Raw genomic sequence first — 12,117 nt, 5'->3', positions numbered from 1 at the left:
CACTCCGAAACAGAGCCGAGCCGAGCCGGGTTGTTGAAGTAGAGCCGGTGGAAAAGGGGCAAATGTGCCTGAAAAATACATAATAACCCCATGGCCCATCTTTAAGAAATGAAATGTATTAACATTTGGAAACTACTTTTTCAGGTCATGCTTAGTCTGATATGAAAATTTGTTTGATAATCTGAAACGCTGAAGTATTACAAAAAAGCAAAAACAGAAGAATCTATAACGCATAAACACTTTTCCACAGTATTAATTATGCTGCTTTTACTTTGGTGTTATCACCTACAATGCATTTTCTTTTAATTTAATTAGAAATAAACATTACCCTCAACCCCTTTGATTTGACTTGATAATAAGACCCTTTATGTGGATATCCCCTTATAGTGTCATGTTTTGAAACACCTTGATGTGACTGTGGGTTTTGTCTGACACATTATTGTTGCTCATGCAGCTAATCTTCAGCTCCATTATTCAATCTGAAGAGGGATGATTTTTTTGTTTTTCCTTATTTGTCAGTCAGGCATAATTTAATTAATCAAACCAGGCATTAAGCGCATCTTTGCCATCTCACACGCATCTATGTAATATGAGGATGGGATCAGTTGTAGTATTTCTTCCGGGTTGAGGAAATCAAGGGAGGGATGAGCAGAGATGCTGCCAGTGCACATCAGCAGCCAGCCGGGCTTCTATCTCCCAGTCAGACAGACAGCGGCAGAGGCAGCACGTCCACACGGGAGAGAGACAGCAGCGCTCACGGCGCAGCAGAGGCACTGAAGACTGAACTGACACTCACACCCCCAGCCTTCTCAAATGGATTTAATTATGTTGTAGCGATTTTTGAGTCTGGAAGGCGTCCTTTTAGATCAGAAAAAAAAGAGACGCGCAGACTGGCTGAATTTTTAGGTGCCTGGTTCGTCTCGACCGTTCTCAGGGAGCCACTCTCCCCACATCGTTAGCTCGCTAAGCTAGCTAGCCCGCTAACTTAGCGGTGATACTTTGTACCGTATCAACGTCAGTTTTCTGCCTCGGAGCTAGCCTGCGGTCTTTTGCGCCACGGCGGCAGATTGACGTGACCCGTCACGACAGGTAAGCGAACAAAACGCGTGGAAACACGTTCTTTATGGTTGTTGTTGTTTTTTTTTTTTTTTGGAGCCTCATGTTCCACCCCTGGTTTTCGCCGCTGGCCAGCGAGGTTCTAACGGTATCTAGGAGCAGCAGCAGCGGAGTGGAGCTTCGGCTGGCTGAGCTGGAGCGTTCTTGTTGACAGAAGCAGCCGAGCAACTGGGATGTGATGCGCCTCACCGTTTAACACGCTGATTATCACCTCACCACTCGCATTATGTCTCCACACTTGCTTTTCCTGCGAACACACCTTCAAATACTTTCCACGGACTGTACGCGTTTGCAGAAAGCCATCGTCCTGAAGACTTCTCATTAAGATCTGGCGTTTCGTGTTCAACCTTGAGTGCTGATTTGCGGTGAATTGGGCCACTGTCAGGTTAAAAAAAAAAAAAAAAAATCGTAAAAAAAAAAAAAAAAAAAAAAAAAAAAAAAAAAATTAAAAAAAAAAAAAAAAAAAAAAATCGTCGCACATTTGCCGCATTTCGCTGCAGTAACTTTTAGTAAGGGTTGATTCAGATGACTGTGACAGGTAACTGCTGCCCTACCCCCGTCTGCATGTGTATGCATAGGAGCAGAAAAGGAAGGAGTACATGCACAAAGTTGATCGTCATGCTTTTACAATGCAGAATGTGTGTGTGTGTGCACTCTTCCTGGTGGTCGTTTCCTATTTTCCCTCCCCCTGAAACATTAGAGCTGGAGTGTTGCATTACAAGTTGGGAGGATGAACCCTAAACTAGAGTTTGACCTTTTGTGTAGGGCTCTGCTAGCGGTCAGCTCAGCTTTGACACAAAAAGGGGGGGAAAAAGTGATCAGAATGTTTAGCTTTATCACATTGTAAGCGTGTGAATCACTTGGAGAACCTTTTATTGGAGTTGATTTGGACTGTCAGAGCTTGACATGTCAGGGAATGTGTGTAATGAAGGGTTGTGCTCTAGTGAGCATGCATTAACAATGCTGTAATTATCTCAAGAGATAAGAAAGTGGATTCGCCATCAATCCAAGGAGAGTCACGGATGCTGAGCAGAGGATGAAGACATATGATTGACAGGAAACAAATTAATTTTGCTCTCACATGTCTCTTAAGAAGAGAGGAAAAGTTGAGCATATATATATATTTTTATCCTCTGCGGCAGAGGTTCTCACACTTAAAGTGTAAAGATCTAGGTCTGATTTTGAGGTCTGGGACAACGATTGATGAGCAGATTTCTTAAACTTAATTTGTTTGCAGCTTACCATCACACTAAAATGACATTTTACTCTTCCAAGTGTTTCTTTTTTTTTTGCCATTCTAAGCTACTCTTTGTGACAATAAAGCATGATGAGCGTTGTAATTTAATTAAGTGCAATTTAATTTAAAGTGAACAGATTCTTAATTCTGAGTTTGATCATTTTAACACACAAAAGAGAAATAATATTCTGCCTGTTATTTATTTATTTATTTTTGACAGAAATGGTTGTTTTGAATCCAACAGGAAGTGAAAGAATTACAAGGTCACCCCCATTCATTAAAAGCATTCTTTAACCTGTTATTTTTACGTTTATTAAAGTCAACAAAGTCCATAATAGTATCTGTTGTCATTTCATGTATTTATGGACAAATAATTATGGGAATTTTTACTTTTGATTCAATAAATATGATAAAAATGAAAGGTCAGTGTGTCCCCTGCTGATCAGAGGCTATGATAATGATTGATTGGTGCTTTTCTGGTGTAAACAAACTTAATCAGTGTGATTACCTTTCATCCCTCAAGAATGAACAAAAGAAATTAATTAAGTTAGTGCAACAAAACTCTGAGAAATCAAAAGAACCGCTGTAATATTTAGATACCCAGAGGCAGTGATGATACATGATTACCAAGTGTGAAAATTGTCTCTTTCTGCCTTTTTAGGTTCAAAGTAAAACTGTTAGAAAAATAACTCAAATATTTTGGGATTATTGAAATTTTTTTCCAAAACTCTTAAGAATCTGTCCAATAGCTATTTATAAAGGTTTTTAATAACAAAAGTGGAATGCGTGTCTAAGTTGGGAAACAATAATTCTTGTAAGATAAAAACATTTCAGATATGGATTTAAAGCTTACAAGAAATCAGCATTATTTATACGTTCTACAATTACACTGTGGTCAACCTTATGCACCCACAAGCCATAGTAATTTTCTTCTTTTTTTGATACACATAAACATTTGTGGGGCAATTTTATATCTGGTGTTTTGTCTCTTGGTATAATACTAGGATAAATTCGTTTTTAGAAGCTGCTATAACTCTCTTAGCAACCTTCACCTAAAACAAATGTAACTTCATCCTTTAAGAGCTGCTTGACTCACCACATACAGCTACAAAAATCTTGAGTGAATTCCTCTCTGTTCTGCTGAGGATCTTTGAACAAGGTGATGTTGGCTTGTTTAATCAATTATTTCCAAACCAACAACTAGTTTCTTTTGCCCAACATCTAATGTTTTAGCTTTGAAACAACTTAGTTGTAGTTTCTTAACACTATACTAACATATAGTGTTACAGTCATGCAACACTATATGTCCCACATATTACAGTCATGGTCTAAATAATTAGTTAACATTTTTTTTGCAGTCCAAGCAATTCATTGCAAATTGCATATTGATTACAGTGGTGTTGCAACATATTGTGGAGCCCGAAAGGAAATGTTTTTTACACATTTTATCTGAACCGAAATTTGCGAGGGGCGAAGCTGAACAACACAGAAACAAACTTAACTCGACCAAATGAATGCTTTTGTCCTGACTGTGTCAAAATATCACCTCGGGGCTCCACAACTGAGCTCAGTAAAACACGACTGTCAGGCATTGAAAGGAAATGAATCATGTTCCTCATTTCAAGGCCATCGAAGTTGGTAGATGTGTTTCCTGCCCTTTTTGTTAACCCTGCAGCCAGGACGCAGCACATGTGCAGTGCTTGTATGTCCAGATGTTCAACGACTGATTTAAGCTTTCTGAATAATGTCTGGGTTTTTTCTCTCTCTTCAGGAGGGTTGGGTAAAAGGTGTCAAACGTACAGGATGTGAAAGTCTGGCTGTTTATCACATGTGGTTTGTAGCTCACTTAGCACATTTAGGTGTGTGATCATATTTGCATTGATTGTGCAATAACGATATTTGTGGTTTCAGAATGATTAGGTTTTTTTTTTATTTTCAACAAGTGATTTCATTTAACAATGTGAAGTATGACATTAAGATGTGTATGTTCTCATACTTTTACCTAGTTTCAGTTGATCATGTAAAAGATGACAATCCTTAATATCTACTCAGTTTAACATCGAGCATGTCTTTGGTTCTCCTATTGCGCTGAGGTTGCTTTGAAACAATAGCTCTATTCTGGCCCATGTCTTTGGAGGGAGGCAACAGCATTCGGCGCTCTCGGGACTCTGTGTGCCAGGAGGCTTGGTTAAGGATTCGGTTTCCACAGCCACCTGGAGCTCCGAGCACAGGAATGCCATTGTTCCTCCATCCAGACTACGGCCAGATTAAACGCACATGCAAACAGACACATGCATCAGGACCTCATACCAAAACTTAGGTCACCCATCTTTGTTACATTGCCATCGCTCACAGCAGCTATAATCGGATAAACATTGCTGGGATAGATACCGAGACTTGATGTAAAGCTTTCCCTTCTCATTCTGTCCCAGAAACTTACAAAAAAAGCTATATTTTGTTATCTTTGGGAGGTACAATTTTATCCTACAAAATTGTAGCGTTAGCCCCCTTTTTGACAGTTGACAGGCAGGAAGTGGGGCAAAGAGAAGAGGAAGACATTTGCTCAATGGCCTGGCCTGGGAATGCAACCTGCTACAGCTGCGTTGACGACCTTTTCAGTATGTTTTGGATCTGCTGAACACAACTTTCAAGGTGGTACTTTTTAATAGCACTCGTTTTCCCTTTTAAAATGCTCATTCAACCATTCACAACGTAGCAAAATGTGAAGAAGTACTCTCTGTTCTCTAGCATGTTTGTTGTGATGGATTTCTGAACATAAAAGCCAAAGAACTATTCAGCCAAAGAATAAAAACTTCAATTGGCATGACCACATCAAAGCTAATTGTAAATTAACATGTGTTTGAATTCCATGCGAATTCGGTACACTTTGTTACTATTGACTGGACACCCAGTTAGTATTGGAACATATGTTCAGCAATTTGTCACAATAATTTCTGAGAAATTTTGGTCTGTATTGAAATGACAGCAGATATGCCTGATCCATCTCCATGACGTGAATTTCCATAGCTGCTCTACCGGCTTGAGACCTGGTGACTGCGGAGGCAGCTGGAGCACAGTGAAATCATTGGCACATTCAGGAAGTCGGTTTGAGAGGAGTTTGCTTTGTGACATGGAACGTCATCCTGCTAGATGTCTCATCAAACGGATACGCTGCAGTCATAAAGTAATGGTCCTGGGCAGCAGTAATGCTAGCGGACTGTGGCAAATAAACAATGCTCAACTGGTACTTTGGGCCACCAACAGAGTCCTGCCCTTTGAATGTTCCTGATTAAAATAAACACATCGGACCATGAAGTACTTATTGAATCTGTAAAGCCAAATTTTGGTGAGTCTGTTTGAATTATAACCTTAGTTTCATCTTTCTCACACCAGGTGTAGTCTTTCAACTGCTGTAGCCCATCTGCTTCAAGGTTCAAAGTGTATTATAACTAGTGAAGGTATTCCACATACGGCAGCTTGGTTGTTATTCGATCTGTTGTTGTCTTTCCATCTTGTCAGACAGTCAAGATATTCTAATCAGAAGAATAAGAAAAGTTGTTTTTGTCCGCACAACTGCTGATAATTATACATCTCTCATTCGGACCATTCTGACTGCTTGAAATACTCAGATCAGTCTGTCTAGCACCTACTATGCCACATTTAAAGTTATTTAAATTCAATTTCTTCTTAGTTCTAATGCTCAGTTTGAAGTTAAAACGCATTACCACATTGAGACGTCTAAATAAGTTCAGCTGTTACGTGATTTGCTATTTCCATTAATTAAACAAGTGTAGTTAATAAAATGGCTGGTCAGTGTACGCGAAGTAGTGGTTTTGGGGGTCTTTAGATCTAATTGTATGTTAATTAGTTATGTGATTTACGTTCAGTGATTTCCTTATTAAAAACTACTTGTACTGCTGTGATAGATTAATCATCTGAGGGGAAAAAAAGTATTCTGCTGACATCTGCAAACTTGGGTGCAAGCACCCAACGTTTATGCTGTGCCATGTTTCCCAAAGCAGAGGCTTTGGGCTTTTCTTTTTAAAGATACAAAACTTCTAATTTAGTTTGCTTTATTTGAGCTTTTTCTTAAAAAAAAATAAATAAATAGAAACAGCCGCTCTCAGCACATTGGATGACTGCCTGATCTCCCTGCTGATTAAGCTGGTTAACGTTTGCCTTTCATGGCAGTTTTAGTATTGGCATGCATTCTGCAATGCTACTAAACCCACTAATGCAAGGTGGTTGAGTCTTTCCTAATGGATAAAGCGGTGTGGTTACCCTCAATTCACTTTTGAAAGCTGCAGTCCTGCCAGCATGAAGCACAATTGCTCCTCTGAACAACTCTTAAAAAAACTTTATTCAATTGACTGGACGTTTGGTATCTGCCCTGCACAGCATGACTTAGATTATAAACTGCCAGACACTGTTTAGATGTTAAATTAATCTTTATCACTGATTGATGTTCTCGTTAGTCTAATTACCTATTTAAAACCATGGCTATTGAAACATTTCAGCACAATAATAGTTCTTTGTTGGCTGTTGCAGAACCAATAAAACAGGGAAACATATAATTCTTGCGTAATGGAGGTTAAACTGATCACTTCCTGCTGCTGTTAAGAGTCAGCTGATGAGAGTTAAACCAGAATGCTTCACTATAACATTTGGTTCAACATTATGCAGAAGAGTGGGGCGTCGCCTGGAGCAATGGTTGGAGTGGCCCACCGTATACGGAGACTATAGACCTCGATACGAACGTCTCAGGTTTGAGTCCTGTCTTCAGTTTCTTTACTGAGTTGTCTTTCCCTCTTCTCGCTACCTGCTTCCTCTCAGACTACTTTAAAAAAAATGAAACAATAAGCAAAAGTGCAGCACTTTAATGCTCTGGGTAAAATGATCACAGATCATTATAGGAAGTGGTAAGTTTCATTACGTAACTTGAAACGTAAGTTTCTCTATATTTTGTTAGAAAATTTATTGGGGTTACACAGAAAGGCAATTTCAGACATTTTTTGCTTGTCTGAAATTTTGAATATTTAGGACTTTAAGCTTTCTAAATTAGATGGTGTCAGACCACTTAGTTTCTCTTATTGGTGTGAGAGACGAATGATGCGGTTTTCTCACTATGAGCTGTAAACCAACATGTTTAAGTTTTCAATGCTGAGACATTTGTTAGGTCAGGATAGGACTTCGATTTTATACATTTTTTGAGGTGCAAGTAGAAAATGGTGGTGCTAGACTTTAGTGTTATTTGAGAAATGCTTCAAATGATCAACTATCGTCTCTTTAGTAACTCTAGTTTCTATGATGCTGTGTTCAGGTGAACAACCAACCTAAGTGTGTTCAAAGCAACTTGTGATTTGAATCCTTACATCATCACTTCATTTTTGTCTTTCTTCCATTATCATGTAAAATGAGATGCTCTCTGTCAAGTTCCCAGCTGTTGAACATGAAATACTCTGGGGTAAGAGAAATAAATGAAATTGCTCCAAGCTGTGTACATGTTAGCAATACTGGTTTGCAAAGACAATCAGAAGATTGTCAAACAATGAATAGACAAAAGGTTGATAAGAGAACTGGAGTTGTGTGAGGTCAGCTACAGTGATTCTTGATGGTAATAGCTGGATCAGAACCTCAAGCTGATTCCCAGGACATCATTTGTTGGTGCATTCAGGGGACTCTGCTGGAAAATATTTCCATAAAACCAGAAATACACAGAGAAATTGACTTGTGACTGGTTGAAGCTTGTTCTACCCTGACTATTAACTCAGACTTTGTGCTGGGGTTGCTTGACACTGAATGAGGCAAAGTTGATACGATCCATTTTCAGTACGACCACGTAAGTCTCAAAGAGATGTAAGGAGCTATTTAAAATGACGCTGTACTTTCTACAATACTCCGAGACCGTTCAGAAGTTCATTAGGGCTGCAGAAGAGAGACTGTTCAGCAGATAGCAGGAAGCTGCACAGACTACAGTAAAGGCGATTTGTCTTATCTTTCAACCTCTTGTCTATCAGGGAACAGGCTGGATTTGGAAAAGTTGGGAGTTCTTGGAAGAGAAAGCATTACAAAAACTGGAGGTCAGAAATCAGCCGCAAAGTTATGAGCAGCCAGAATGATGTGATACTAATGATGAGGCTGAACTTGGCAGTAATCCTCTCAAATTGCAGCACTATGCTAGTTCACATAAAGGGCACATAAGTAAAAAGCAAATGTTTTTGGGGGAGTATCAGGACAAGTAGTTCCCAGCACAGCGATAATGCATGAGTGGGCACACATTTGTCTTCCCCTCACACATATTAGTTAATTTTTACAATCTGAAAATACCCTTTATTTTCTACATATACAGACTCATAAGAGATCTTTCTTATGAGTTTTTTTCACCTTCCAGAACCCATTAGTGGGAGTTGGCGTATCTACAGCAGGCTGAGAGAGGTAGCAGCTTGTACTGTTACCATGAATATGTTTCATATGTGGTGAAGTACGTTTTGCAAAGCAAATACTTCAGGGAACTTCACTGCAGTCTGAGAGGATTTCCACAACTAACACAGACATTGCAATTAACACATGAATCTGTTATATGAAGCTCCCACCTTCCTGTTGCACTGCGTCAGCTCCGAAACGGCAGAAGCGGTCATACGTTACTTCACATCCTAATTGGTTAAACCCAGGCCACTGTGATATTTCAGTGCTTAATATAGATTCGTCTTGTTTCGCTTCAATTAAAGAAACATGCTTTGATGGCTTGTTTGTTGTTCTAAGATGCTTATCTTGTTATATCAGCTCCCCTACTTAAAACAGACGGGCTGGATTAATAGTAGATCTTAAAGGAGGTCGCTCAGGATGTAGATAGGTAGTTCAGCTGGATCAGATAGCACTTCAGTTGATGATCTTCAGAGGAGAAGGATGAGAAAAGAGTAAACCGTAGGGAGTGTTTAGCACTTTTTTGGCTGGCCGTCCTTTAGGAGTTGTAAGCAGACGCTTCCTTGGTATGTTTTTGTGTGTGCGTGTGTGTGTATGCGTGTGTTTCTGTGTGTGTGTGTGTCCTCTTGCTCTGCAGCAGGTCACATTAGGGATAGTATTGCGTCGAAGTGGGTCAGCCAGCGCCATCAGGGAGTCCTGTCAGTGCTGTGCTGCCGTCTCTCATACTGGAACCAGCCGAAGGCCAACACAAACACGTAAATCCTGGTAGTACACGCGTGCGTTCAGCACATATGTTCCCTGAAAACTGCGTGTGAAGGTTAATTTTATATTGAGGAGATCTTGCTTTTTAAGCTGAGTGGGAGGAGAACGGTCTTTGGGTTATGTCATGTGGTGACCTCACTTGTTCCTGCCTTATTCGTTGCACTTTGACTCCTCTTAAATAGCCTTGTTGGAAAATGTTGTAGCCGCGAAGGAGGAAAAAAAAACGAGCAGCAAACCTCAGCTGCGGCAGAGAATATTTAAACTGCCTATAGAGCCTTTACAGATGATTCAGAGGCTGTCACACTCGGTGTGTCTCAGCTGGATGGACACAGAGTTTCTGCAGGCTTAACGATAAGGAAATAGGATTTAGCGCAGTATTCAGCAGAGGTTTTTTTTCCTAGCTGCAGTCTCTTGTTTTCTGCATTGGTTCTTCTCTGAGGAGGATTTAATGGGCTATTTCTGCTCTCTGCTTGGATGCCTGTGTCCCAACGTTGTTAAGTAGCAAAAGCATCACGAGCTCATTTGAAGGTAAAAGACACCCTTATAGTTTAATATTAGATTAAGGCTCAGCAGGAATATCTCTTAGCTTCCTCAGTGTAAGCAGTCTGCTGCCCCAAATTATATGACGCTCTTTGTTGGGTAATGTTTTATCATTGTTTGTGTTCTTTCAAAGATGATCGCAGACTCCTCTGTTGAGTTTGTGGTGACATGTTACAAGGATTTAAAGACCTGCGGCATTAAAACATCAACAGTACATCAGCATTCTGTTCCTACTGTATGTTGGACCGGGCTTTGTCTGGTCATAGTGCTGTGAGTGTCCGTTCCACTCTTGACCCGTTTCTGTTCAGTTAATTCATATAGCACCATTTCACAACAAGTCATCTGAAGGAACTAACAATGCAAGACGATTAAAGTCATATCTAATTTCTCTACATAGAAATATACAACTGAATTAATCCACTCAATACCAAAAGAATTGAAACATATGAAACGATTCAGATCACTAACATAAATCTGTACAGACTTATCCCGTCATAATTTTAATTCAATACGATGAAGTCGGGTTGCACCTATTCATCTTTTTAATCAAAAAACTATAAATAATAAATACAATTTATCAGTATTGTGTCTATGTTTACATATGCTGCATATTTCTTTAGGTTTTTTTTTCTTTTCTTTACTTATTGTTACAAATGTGCACGAATAATTAGGTGTGTTAAAATTTGAGCAAAAATTATCTGGACTTCAGGTGTTTTGCTCTCAAAAATGTCACTTTCAGAGACAGAAATCAAGTGACTTCAGCCAATGTAATGAACAATAGCTCTACATCCAGACTAAAAAAGAATTTACTGCTCACAACAAAGGAGTAAAAGGCTGATGTTCAGCAAAATCATTAATAGAAAGCAGAACTATTAATGAATAAGAATAATGTTTTGAAAGTTACTCAAATGTGGAAATAGTTTTTACTTGCAGTTTTGCCAGCGTTAATGGTTTGCTGATATTCTGAGGTTGTGCTCCGAGTTTATCCTAAGTAGACAATTATTTTGTGTGAAATACTTGGAGATCAGAGAACATAAATGGAAACTTTCTGTTCCAGAGGTATTGACAGTGGAAGATGATTTCAAATACCATTGAAAATAAATGTTTTCATGCCTGTTTTTGCCATTGATTTAACCAGTCCCGATCCTCAGCTTACCGTTGCTGTGATTTGCTGAATCCTGAGGTTCTTTGTATGAATCACACAAAGCTTGAAGAGTCACCTTGAACACTTAAATAAAGTAGAAAAAAATATGATTTGTCGCATTTTATTCAAAACACCTTGAGTAACCTTGGAAGATCGTGTTCAGCTCTCGTCTTTGTGATCCTGCACCACTAATGTGCCTTTATATGCAGCACTTAACGTCTGGCAACAGGAACATGTTATTTTCTATGCTGACTCTTACGCCTGGATTTCCTTTCCTTCCAGGCAACATTAGAAGCAAATATATAAATTCTGCTGAGTCATAAAGAGATGATTGCATGGCAAATATGGAAATATCATCCTGGCCTGGAGGATTATATCTTTCGTCTTCTTTAAAAGAGCTGAAATTCTTGATGGCTTTTCATATGTTCTTAGCAGTGTTGTTCTTTTGTTTATCTTACCCTGTTGTTTACAATAAATTAATTTACAAAAACACTATCTTTACTAAAAATGAAATGTCTTAGTAACATGCTAAAAGGGAATCTTGATACATTCCTAAATAGGAATAAATGGATATCAAAATACAATTTATTTATAAAGCACATTTTAAAACTGAAGTTTCCCAACCTCAGTCTGGGAAACTTCAGTTTCGTCTAGTTAAAAAAAAAAAAAAAAAAAAGCAAAAAACAAAAACAAGATGCTAAACAAAATTAAAAACATTCACATAAAATTGAACAAAGGCAATAAAAAGAGCATGTCAGCTCACACTGTGTCTGATATGTTTGCTACACAACTAAACCACGGGACAGAATCTGTTGATCAGAGAAAATAACTTCAAAATACTGTCTGAGTTATAATGTATTGTGTTTTTTACTTGCATAACTGGAAAGGGAATAGT

General features: G+C 38.8%; 1 protein-coding gene across 1 annotated transcript in view; it reads left to right on the top strand.

Annotated features, from left to right (window-relative positions):
* The first annotated feature begins 553 nt into the window (after positions 1–553).
* Positions 554–12,117, top strand: part of galnt1 (UDP-N-acetyl-alpha-D-galactosamine:polypeptide N-acetylgalactosaminyltransferase 1) — a 58,636-nt gene continuing 47,072 nt past the window's right edge. The window contains exon 1 of the mRNA XM_017309341.1: positions 554–1,089. The gene's annotated coding sequence lies outside the window, so the exon portion shown is untranslated. The remainder of the gene's footprint in view (positions 1,090–12,117) is intronic.

The sequence above is a fragment of the Poecilia reticulata genome, linkage group LG16, assembly GCF_000633615.1.
Source record: "Poecilia reticulata strain Guanapo linkage group LG16, Guppy_female_1.0+MT, whole genome shotgun sequence".
Lineage (NCBI taxonomy): Eukaryota > Metazoa > Chordata > Actinopteri > Cyprinodontiformes > Poeciliidae > Poecilia > Poecilia reticulata.
This window is presented reverse-complemented; position numbering and strand designations above follow the sequence as displayed.